General features: G+C 43.9%; 1 protein-coding gene across 1 annotated transcript in view; it reads left to right on the forward strand.

Moving 5' to 3' along the window:
• The window catches only part of igfbp1a (insulin-like growth factor binding protein 1a), a 1,218,336-nt gene extending 1,206,596 nt beyond the window's left edge, over positions 1–11,740 (forward strand). Inside the window, exon 5 of the transcript XR_013500302.1 lies at positions 11,717–11,740. The gene's annotated coding sequence lies outside the window, so the exon portion shown is untranslated. The remainder of the gene's footprint in view (positions 1–11,716) is intronic.
• The last annotated feature ends 495 nt before the right edge of the window (positions 11,741–12,235 follow it).

The raw sequence follows: 12,235 nt of genomic DNA on the forward strand, positions 1-12,235 counted from the left end.
GTCAATGCACCTAACCAACACGTCTTTCAGATGTGGAAGGAAACCGGAGCACCCGGAGGAAACCCACACAGACACAGGGAGAACGTGCAAACTCCACACAGATGGCGAACCGGGAATTGAACCCGAGCCCCTGGCGCTGTGAGAGAGCAGTGCTAACCACTGTGCCACCGTGCCACCCAGAGTTTTGCATTCTGGTTCATGCAACATCATTAAATGTAGCCTTTCCAAACACGTTAGCTATCACATAATTTCCACCAGTTTCAGGTAGGAGCTGATGTAAAATTTGGTGATGAGGCCTTGGGCGTCAAATAACTTGAGTTTTTACCCACAATAGGCATGTGAGCTTGTCACTCATCCTATTTCCCCAACAACGCACCTGAAGTTGGTGTTATACGCAGAGTGTATAAGCACAAATTGGATTGGATGCCATGGAATCTTTTACATCTATCTGAGAAGACAGACTGGACTTTGGGGTAATAGCACAATCAAAAGATAGCACTTTTAACAATGCTGCTCTTGCTCAATGCTGCACTGCAGCCTAGCATATGTCCTCAGATCTTTTCAGATTAGCATGTTATTTTATCAATTTCATCTAGAAAAGTTCTTCCTAGCATTAATATGTGGTCCAGTTGCCCAATCTGCTGTACTTCTTTCCTGGACTAAGTCAGCAAATTACCTAGAGACCGACCACCCTGAACAAAGGTCCTTGTAGCAATTTAACTGGTACAAGGGCTGTATAAATTCCATTGAACCTGTTTCCTGTTAAAGGAAAGCAATGATTTTAATCTGAACTTTTTTTTTCCCTAGTTGGAAAGTTTCTTTTCTGTCTCAGTGGCTGTGATATATTAAATGTCCACATTTCCTGGCAGCTTCATTGGTACAGTTTATGGAGAGCTATTTTGAGCTGCACTTCCTGTTAAATCAGAGCTGTAGCTTGTTCCCCTTTGGTAATGAAAGAGACCCAGGGTGGAATTTAGAAATGCCAGCATGACAGAGCAATATTTACTGATCTCACTATGCACTAAAGCACAGCCATTTTTTCTCAGTCTAAAATTCTCAACAATATTTAAAACTTTAATCAAATCAACAATTTTAAATGTTGAATGCTTCAGTGGTACTCATACTCGGCACAGGAAAATATAGTGTTATGATCTACATACGTTTTTCCAATTGCCAGTGTCACCACTTCTTTCTGCAAAACGACGCAAACATATTTTCTATTAGTATTATTATAAAAGGTAAATGACAGCACTTTGTACATTTCTTCCAAGTATTTCTATAATATTGTGCAGCTGAGCAAAATAACTGGCAACTGCTTTTAGTCATTGATCAGATACCCTGCTTCCAAAGATGTTCCAGTGCCACTCTGTAACCTGGTACCAGGAGCTGTTTCCAGCAGGCTGGTAAGGTTAAGTTGCCCACCAGCACTTCATCAGGCCCATCCATTTATCATCTTGGTTCACGAGAAATAGAATGGTCTTTCCTATTTGGCCATTTGGCTTCACTGCGCCAGGGACCCGGGTTCGTTTTCCAGCTTGCGTAACTGACTGTGCGGAGTCTGCACATTCTCCCCATGTCTGCATGGGTTTCCTTTGGGTGCTCCAGTTTCTTCCCATAGTCTGAAAGACATGCTGGTTAAGTGCATTGGGCATGCTAAATTCTCCCTCAGTGTATCCGAAGAGGCACCGGAGTATGACAACTAAGGGATTTTCACAGTAACTTCATTGCAGTGTTAATGTAAATCTACTTGTGACTAATAAATAAACTTTAAACTTTAAATTATCTTGAAGTCCAGCCTGAAATTCTACAAAAATCACTTCTGCTGCGTCTTGACCAAGGCCATGATCAAATAAAGAACAAAGAACAAAGAACAATACAGCACAGGAACAGGCCCTTCGGCCCTCCAAGTCCGCGCCGCTCCCCAGTCCAGGATTGAATCCTGAATCCAGGATCCCCGCCCAATTTTCCAGCCTATCTACATCCTAATATCCTATCCACCGAGCTGTCCCTCACAGCTACGATGCTTTGTTCATTACAACCTATGAACTCACCCCCACCCCCCCATTCCAGACCATGTGATCTCCAGGGAGAGGCGAAAACCCAGAGTGAAAACCCCAGGGCCAATATGGGGGAAAAAAAATCTGGGAAATTCCTCTCCGACCCCCTGAGGCGATCGAAACGAGTCCAGGAGATCACACTGGCCCTGATCGGAAAATGCTTCCCAACCCTAGTCATTTCCACTTCCACGAACACCATATGAATTCCCTGCCCCCGAGACAGGTTCCCAACTATCCGCAGTCTCGCTCTGTACTGGCACCAGCAAGATGATCATAGAATGAAGCCTTGAAACGAGAAACAAGGAACAATTAGCCCGCGCCGCTCCCTGGTCCAAACTAGACCACTCTTTTGTATCCTTCCATTCCCACTCCGTTCATATAGCTGTCTAGATAAGTCTTAAACGTTCCCAGTGTGTCCGCCTCCACCACCTTGCCCGGCAACACATTCCAGGCCCCCACGACCCTCTGTGTGAAATATGTCCTTCTGATATCTGTGTTAAACCTCCCCCCCTTCACCTTGAACCTATGACCCCTCGTGAACGTCACCACCGACCCGGGGAAAAGCTTCCCACCGTTCACCCTATCTATGCCTTTCATAATTTTATACACCTCTATTAAGTCTCCCCTCATCCTCCGTCTTTCCAAGGAGAACAACCCCAGTTTCCCCAATCTCTCCTCATAACCAAGCCCCTCCATACCAGGCAACATCCTGGTAAACCTCCTCTGTACTCTCTCCAAAGCCTCCACGTCCTTCTGGTAGTGTGGCGACCAGAACTGGACGCAGTATTCCAAATGCGGCCGAACCAACGTTCTATACATCTGCAACATCAGACCCCAACTTTTATACTCTATGCCCCGTCCTATAAAGGCAAGCATGCCATATGCCTTCTTCACCACCTTCTCCACCTGTGACGTCACCTTCAAAGATCTGTGGACTTGCACACCCAGGTCCCTCTGCGTCTCTACACCCTTTATGGTTCTTCCATTTATCGTGTAGCTCCTCCCTACATTATTCCCACCAAAATGCATCACTTCGCATTTATCAGGATTGAACTCCATCTGCCATTTCCTTGCCCAAATTTCCAGCCTATCTATATCCTTCTGTAGCCTCTGACAATGTTCCTCACTATCTGCAAGTCCTGCCAGTTTTGTGTCGTCCGCAAACTTACTGATCACCCCAGTTACTCCTTCTTCCAGATCATTTATATAAATCACAAACAGCAGAGGTCCCAATACAGAGCCCTGCGGTACACCACTAGTCACAGGCCTCCAGCCGGAAAAAGACCCTTCCACTACCACCCTCTGTCTTCTATGACCAAGCCAGTTCTCCACCCATCTAGCCACCTCCCCCTTTATCCCATGAGATCCAACCTTTTTCACTAGCCTACCATGAGGGACTTTGTCAAACGCTTTACTAAAGTCCATATAGACAACATCCACGGCCCTTCCTTCGTCAACCATTTTGGTCACTTCTTCAAAAAACACCACCAGGTTAGTGAGGCATGACCTCCCTCTCACAAAACCATGCTGACTATCGTTAATGAGTTTATTCCTTTCTAAATGCGCATACATCCTATCTCTAAGAATCTTCTCCAACAACTTCCCCACCACGGACGTCAAGCTCACCGGCCTATAATTACCCGGGTTATCCTTCCTACCCTTCTTAAATAACGGGACCACATTGGCTATCCTCCAATCCTCTGGGACCTCACCTGCGTCCAGTGACGAGACAAAGATTTGCGTCAGAGGCCCAACGATTTCACCTCTCGTCTCCCTGAGCAGCCTTGGATAGATTCCATCAGGCCCTGGGGATTTGTCAGTCTTTATATTCTCTAACAAACCTAACACTTCCTCCTTTGTAATGGAGATTTTCTCCAACGGTTCAACATTCCCCTCAGAGACACTCCCAGTCAACACATCCCTCTCCTTTGTGAATACCGACGCAAAGTATTCATTTAGGATCTCCCCTACTTCTTTGGGCTCCAAGCATAAGTCCCCACTTTTGTCCCTGAGAGGTCCGATTTTTTCCCTAACAACCCTTTTGTTCCTAACGTATGAATAAAATGCCTTGGGATTCTCCTTAATCCTGTCTGCCAAGAACATTTCGTGACCCCTTTTTGCTCTTCTAATTCCCCGTTTGAGTACTTTCCTACTTTCATTGTACTCCTCCAGAGCTCCCTCCGTTTTTAGCTGCTTGGACCTAACGTACGCCTCTCTTTTCTTTTTGACCAGCCCTATTCCCATTCAGAGCCCTAAACAAGGAAAGAGTCCCAAAGTACATAAAACACAATGAATTATGTTTGCATGAAATGTGTACAAATGCTGATCCTGTAATCACCCTCTTCTAATAAGGAGCAGCACTCTCAGAAAGCATGATCCATTTTACTGGGTGAAAATCATAGGCTGTACTTGAGCGGAAAATTGAAAAAGAAACAGACCATTTAACCACTCAGGCCTGCTCAGTTAGATCATGGCTGATCTGTACCTTAACATCATCTCTTCTGATATCCCTTAAGACCTTTACCGAACAAAAAAATAGGGTCTGAATTTTATGCTTTCCCGAGGGTGAGTTGGCAGGAAGGCAAAAGGGAGTAAAATTCGGCACGATGACATGGGTGCTGTTCTCAGTATCTACCTGCTCGCTTTCATTCCAGCCTTAATTTCATGTGCAGTGAAGGGAGGAACAGGCTGCTCACCTGTCTGTGGGCTACTTGAGGACTTTGAGAGGCCAATCAATAGCCACCTAAGGGTCTCTTCCTGCCCCCATCACAGTTTTTCCCACTGCTGCTGAAGACCAGTACCAAGTATGAAGCCTGTCAGCTTTCACTGCATGTGCTGGAGGTAGGAAAGGGGAGATATCTCCTTTATAGGCCACCTGCTTCCTTTGACCCATGGCCTATCCACCCTTGCAAACCACTCTCCTCACTGACCCCTCATGGGGCGTGCCAGCATAGCCCCGGCAATATCCCCCCAACTTACCTGAGTGTCTGGCTCCAGTGCTAATCTGCACTGGGGACTGGATGCAGTTCCAGCAATGGCTAGTGCTCCCAATGGCGCTACTGGACTAGAGAGGTGCCATCCCTTTGACTGGGGGCTGGGGACCACAAACAAAACCTAACACTCCACTTTATATATCTCAGTTTTGAAATTTATAATGAACTAGCCTCAACAGCTTTTTAAGGGAGAGATTTCCAGACTTCCACGATCCATTGTATGATGAAGTGCTTCCTGATAAAATGGTCTAATTTAGTCTTGTTGTTCCGAATAACTTTGCCCTTGTGATTTTCCACAGAACACTCAGAGGAAAAATGAAATGTCCTTTTAGCGCAGGAATTATCTGGTTGGTGGAGGATTGACTTGTATCAATTTTTATATTATTTGTAGAATTGTAAAGAAACACCTCCTATAAGGGAAGTGGGAAATACAATCTGCAGAAGACTCACTTAATCAAGTTCTATCTGATTCAAATATGATCGAAGAAATGTAGAATTATTAAAGGAAAAAAATGAGTCAGTTTAAGTGATGTGGTGAAGTCTAAATGTATTTTTCCCTCAGAACATTTTTGCAATCTATGCACATATGTCAACTTTCAGCATTTCCTGGACTCACAACTGCTAGTTAGCAAATTAGCAAGGGATTTAAACTTCACGTGCTATTTGGCCACTGCCATGAGTTCACCACAGAATGTTGCACAAATGTCTCTTGTTCACATTGTATATGGAATTAGTTTACCTGCTTGGCCATGTGATCTGGTACCTCCCTTGTGAAGAAATGATGGCCGGCAGCTAAACGGTACTGCAAATTTTTTGGGGACATTAAATTTCAGAGATCAGTTATTTTGATAATACTGGAAACATTAATGTATAAAGCATCAGGTCACATGTGCAAAAGAGATTGCTATAAAGTATTCAGCGAAGAGCAATATAAAATGAACAGTCACATTGGGATATATGCAAGCCAAGTTTCAACAGTTAACTATTGCTCTGAGCAAAAGGGAGGCAGAATGGAGAACTGTGCTAGGAATCACTAACTAGCCATATTGCTGCTCCTTCTGCATCTGGGAAACAGGATTTTGTATGACGCAAGTAAACTCAGTATTCCATACTGTAGTGGAGGTTTTCAGCCACTTGAAGGAGGATCCTAAAAACTAAAGCTACAGAGGAACCTTGCCGATATCAGAATAATCAGAATAGAACAAAGCCAGAATTTTGCTCTCATAATTAAAAGCTAAACTTTTCAACCTCATAACAAATGCAGCCTCCTACGACGAAGCTGGAAGTTATGGGTCAATCATTGATTGCATCCAAGGTGTGTACTCTGACATCGACATCATATCAGGAGAGATACTGGTCATAATTTTACATTGCTCAGGCAGTGCCCACCCAACCCAGAAGCACATAAAATCATGCCAGAGGATGGCAGGTACATGCCTCGCGCAATATTTTGGTAGGAGGTATGGGCACAAGTCGGAAGTGCGCCGACCAACAATCATGAAGCCAGTTTAAATTAATTAAACAGCAATTGATTGGGATTTTGCATTGCCTGCCTGTCTTTCTAGTTGGTGAGTCAGCAAGACAACATTTACATTTTAGCTGCACCCTTGATCCAGGACGGAATGAAAGTTAGGGCTCAAATAAAATTAACAAATGTGCCTGGAGATTGAGGTCTGTGTATGATTGTGTTGCTCAAACACTTATGGCACAGGTTTTCCACTGATGCTTATTCTTTTACAAGTCAGCAGCTCCCTCAGACAACTCTGGCTATCCTCCTGAGGGAGCACTTTAGAAGCACTAGTCCACGTGCTCCGTTTCCTCAACGCCTGCCCTGCTGCTGCCCTCCTCGCAGCATTCAGCCTTTCGCGGAGTGTGTTTCATGCTGGAAGGCCGTTAATTGGTCAGCCAGTGTAATATCATGTTAACAACTCAATCTCGGGCATGAGTGGGTTACATATCTCCCTGCACCAACTTAAGGAGCCTGTTGGGTTTGCTTGGAGCCAAGTAGAGGGGTCCCTCCTGATAGAGGGACCTGGCTTCAGTTAGGAGCATGTCCTTTGAGAGCCACACCTATAACCTGTCCACTGACCCCTCCTCAAACTCCCCACTAGCAGCTTCCTCCTCACAAGTCCCATCCTGTAATTACCTCCCTTTCTCCAGAGATCCAACAGTGAGCAGCTATTGCTCTCGGTGGCACTGTCAATGGTGGAAACCTGTCAGCCTCTGTTTGGCAGCATCATGCAGACACAATAGGTGAGATTTTACGGCCTCGCACGGGCGAGACTGGAAATTCCCACCCAAGGTCAACGGAGACTTCCGTTGTCAGACTCTTGCCCGAGCCAATTCTGTGGCAGGCGAGGTGGTAGAGTTCCAGCCAATGGGCCAAATGGCCTCCCTTCTCATCGCAATAGTTCTGTGATTCTGTGGTCAAGAATAGTATTTAGTAAAATAAGAGGCTTACAATGCTGCAAAGAATAGTAGCGTTCCTGATAATTGGGAGCATTTGAAAAGACAGCAGTGGGGCATCAAAACGCTGATGAAAAGATAAAAAGTGGATTAAGAGAGTAAATACATATAAAAACATATTGTAAGCACATTTACAAGTATAGATAAAGAAACCAAGCAGCAAAAGTAAATTTTCATCCTTTAGAAGCGGGGGGTAGGAGAAATTATCATGAGGAATAAGGAAATGGCAGGGATCTTGGAACACACAAATTACACAGCAGAAATAAAGGAGAATCTGGGGCTTAGAAGACTGAGAAAATTAAAATAACTAATGTCAACAGGGGAAAAGATTAATGAAGAGGGAAAAATTAGAGTATGAGAGAAAGCTAGCCAGAAATGTAAACACAGACAGCTTTAAGTTTTTATAAATATTTAAAAAAGAAAAGAGTTAACAAAGTGAACATCAGTACCGTAGAAAGCAAGTCTGGAGAACTGACAAAGGAAAACAAGGATATGACAGATGAATTAAACAGGAACTTTGTATCAGTCTTCATTATAGAGAATATAAGTAAGATCCCAGAAGCAGCTGTAAATCAGGAAATGGAAGGAATGGAAGTACTCGGGAAAATTACAGTGATAGAGAAGTAGTACAGGGTTTAAATTGTTGGGGCTGTGGGCTAACAAGAGTCTGGGTCATGATGGATTTCATGCTAGGGTCTTAAAAGAAGTACCTGGTAACGTAGTTGAAGCATTGGCTTTAATTTTCCAAAACTCCCGAGATTTGTGGAAAGTCCCATTAGATTGGAAGATCTCAAATGTAACTCTATTATTCATAAAGGGAGGGAGACAGAAAGTGGGAAACTACAGGCCAGTTAGCTTAATATCTCTCAAAGGGAACTTGTTAGGAGCTATTATTAATGAAGTTGTAGCACAGCAGTTGGATAAGTTAAGGTAAACGGGCAGAGTCAACATGGTTTTGTGAAAGGGAAATCACATTTAACCAAATTATTGGAGTTCTTTGAGGAAGTAACGTGTGCTGTGGATAAAGGGGAACCAACTGTACTTGGATTTCCAGAGAGCATTTATAAAGTGCAACATTAAAGATTATTACGGAAAGTAAAAGCTCATGCTATAGGGGGTAGCATACTGTCATGGACAGAAGATTAGCTAACAGGAAGCAGAGAGGAGACATAAATGGATGTTTCTCATGTTGGCAAGATGTAATGTGCCACACAGGTCAGTGCTGGGACCTCAACTGTTCACAATTTATACAAATGACTTGGATGAAGTGACTTGGCGGCACGGTAGCACAGTGGTTAGCACTGCTGCTTCACAGCTCCAGGGACCTGGGTTCGATTGGGAGTTTGCACAGTCTCCTCGTGTCTGTGTGGGTTTCCTCTGGGTGCTCCGGTTTCCTCCCACAGTCCAAAGATGTGCTGGTTAGGTTGATTGGCCATGCCAAAATTGCCCCTTAGTGTCCTGGGATGCGTAGATTAGAGGGATTAGTGGGTAAAATATGTAGGGATGTGGGGGTAGGGCCTGGGTGGGATTGTGGTCGGTGCAGACTCGATGGGCCAAATGGCCTATTTCTGTACTGTAGGGTTTCTGTGTTTCTGTGTTTATAAAGGGATTGAACAGATGGTTGTAAAATTTGCTGATGACACAAAGTACATAGGAACGTTAAGTTATGAAAAGAACATCGGTGATGGATTTACAATTTGTGGGGCCCTGGGCACAGCTTCATTTTTTCTGCCATCCCCAACCAGGATGTGAAGGCCGAAGCAAAGGAAATACACAAATTGATCAGTGCTTCACTTGTAAAAACATACCTGTGTGAATAATTGTCCTGTTGAAATCCAAGCTTACTTCTTTCTGTTTTAAAGAGATTGGAGTCTCTGTCTGTCAGGATCTTGTGTACTGTTTTCATTTTCAATGTGAAATTATAGGCTCATAAACGAGTAAAAAAAATAAGGACATCAAATACCTTGAGACACAAAAGTGTCAGTGAATAACTGTTAATTTTCAGAAGCTGCTGTTTCAGAGCCTTTTATGGGCATATATTCCCAGATTCAGGAGATGTTGGAGTATCTCAGTGGACCACATGGGTTATGAAGTAGGGCAACCCAGGGAGCATGGACTGCAGCAGGAGAGGAAAGAATGGAAAGGGTTAAACAGAGAGCCTGACTGTAGTATCTTTACTCATTGCAGGCAGACACGCAACAAATTACAAATAACTACAACCAGACAGCACTAAACAGTCATACCCCAGGTGCGATCTTTCTGAAGTTACAGCAACAATAAAAGAATCAATACCACTTATCGAGGTTCCACAATGTCTAGAGGAGTCATTGTTTATCTGGAAAACTAATCAAGTATCAGGGAAATGGGGACAACTACACACCATTGATATCAGCTTAATAACTACAGTGCTTTGATATTGCAAACAGGTAGACAGGATATGTTCAGAAAATGATTAAAGATGAAGCACACAGGACAATAGATCAGCATAATATGATCAAAACAGAACTTTAACAAATTTAAAGTAATATGATGACCTAATTGAAATAAGGCACTTTGTAATGTGAAAACGTGTAACAATACGTAAGCACCTATAATAGGTAGAGTAGTTCAGGATCAAACTGTAATTACAACCCTGAGTATGGTTCTCCCTCATGCATGTTGAATAAAGCCAATTTTGTTAAAGTTCTATTCAGTCTCAGAAGACTCAATTCAATCATTCCCTCCAACAGATTGAAAGAACTCAAATTGCCTGGTGTATATCACTGAACTATACAGACCTGAATGTCCCTGGTCTGAATCACAATTAGACTAAGCTAACCTCAGTGACTACAGCACTCAATAGATTGACTGCTCTGCTGTTTGAAAAATGTCAGAGACCAGGAATCCTGACCCCCCAAAGCCTGTCCACCATCTTCAAGGTACAAGTCAGGAGTGTTATTGAAATGCTCTCTACTTTCCTGGATGAGTGCAACTCCAAAACACTCAAGAAGCTTTGTACCATCCAGGACAAAGCAGCCCACTTGATTTGACAGCCCATCCACGAACATTCACTCCCACCACCACCGACAAACAGCGGCAGCAATGTGTGCCATCTACAAGATGCACTGCAGGAACTCACCTTAGGCAGCACCTTTCAAACCCATGACCACTACCATTGAGAAGGACAGGAGCAGCAGATATATGGGAACACTACCACCTGGAAGTTGCCCTCCAAGTCACTCAGCATCCTGACCTGGAAATATATTGCTGTTCCTTTACTGTCACTGGTTCAAATTCCTGGAACTCTCTCCCCAATAGCACTATGGGTGTACCTACAACACATGGACCTCAGCAGTTCAAGAAGGCAGTTCGCCACCATCTTCTCAAGAGCAATTAGGGATGGGCAATAAAAGCTGGCCTAGTCAGTGATGCCCACATCCCATAAATGAATTTTAAAATACCTTGCATTCTTTTGCTGATATTTCAGGAGGAGGAAATTTGTTCGGTTCGGTGAATTAACAGGAGGGAATGTTTTAAAAGTCTTTAAGATTATGAAAGGGTTTTGATAGGGTAAATGTAGTGAAGATGTTCCCACTTGCAGGAGAGGGAGTCAGGTCAAGTATTAGAATTAAAATTCAAATTGTGCAAGATAAAGAATGGCAGGGCATGTTTGGGTTCAAATGCATTTGCTCTTGTTTTTACTAAAATCTAAATATTTTAGTTACCTTCACAATTATTCACAGACTTACTATTGCCAGTGTGATCACAGTGTTCCTTCAGCTACTTACCTCGCTGGCGATGATGAAAATGTACTGAAACTTATGACATCACCCACCATCCAAACAGGACTCCTGTTCTACCTCAGACATATTGAAGGCATGTCTCCAAGAGATTCATTATCGCATCCAACCGATATTGTTGCTGCACTGGTCTATCCCTGTCTTGCTTCAGAGGGATAATCCATGAGATTCCCAAGAGTTAAGCAGCAACGCTCTTCAATATCCCCAACAAAATCTGTGGAGTTACAGGCAAAAGCATTGGGAAAAATGCAAAGGCTCAAAGGGAAGAAGATAAACATCTGGTAGGATCCATATTCTCCGACAAAAGCACTGATTTCACCATTACCCCATATGTTTGTTACAGCATGAGGACTGGCAGTGATTTTAACCTTGACATCTCGGGACATCTTTGGATACTAATTTGGGGTGGCACAGTGGCTAGCACTGCTGCCTCACAGTGCCAGGAACCCAGGTTCAATTCCAGCCTCGGGTCACTGTCTATGTGGAGTTTACACATTCTCCCCGTGTCTGCGTGCGTTTCCTCCAGGTGCTCTGATTTCCTCCCATAGTCCAAAGATGTGCGGGTCAGGTGGATTGGCCATTCTAAATTGACCTTTAGGGCCCGATTTTACCATTTTGATTCTAAGTGCTGGGCGGACTTTAGTCTGGAAGTGTTTCAGATCTGACTTTTAGACCCGTTCTCCGGTGCCCCCATATGCACACTGCCGGAAAAAAAATCAGCGATTCTGAATTGCGCTGCACAAGCCTGTGGGCGGGGCTTATCATGCCCAAAACCCTGCAGATCCAATCAGCACCTCCAACTGCGCATGCTCACAAAAAAAATGACAGAATGCTGCTCCCCTACCACATCACTCCAAGGCCGGATAATGCCTCCCCCTGGCCCCCAGACGTTGCCCCCTCCCCCACAACATTACTGAACCCCTTATCCCTCCACCCACCC

The sequence above is a fragment of the Mustelus asterias genome, chromosome 2, assembly GCF_964213995.1.
Source record: "Mustelus asterias chromosome 2, sMusAst1.hap1.1, whole genome shotgun sequence".
NCBI lineage: Eukaryota > Metazoa > Chordata > Chondrichthyes > Carcharhiniformes > Triakidae > Mustelus > Mustelus asterias.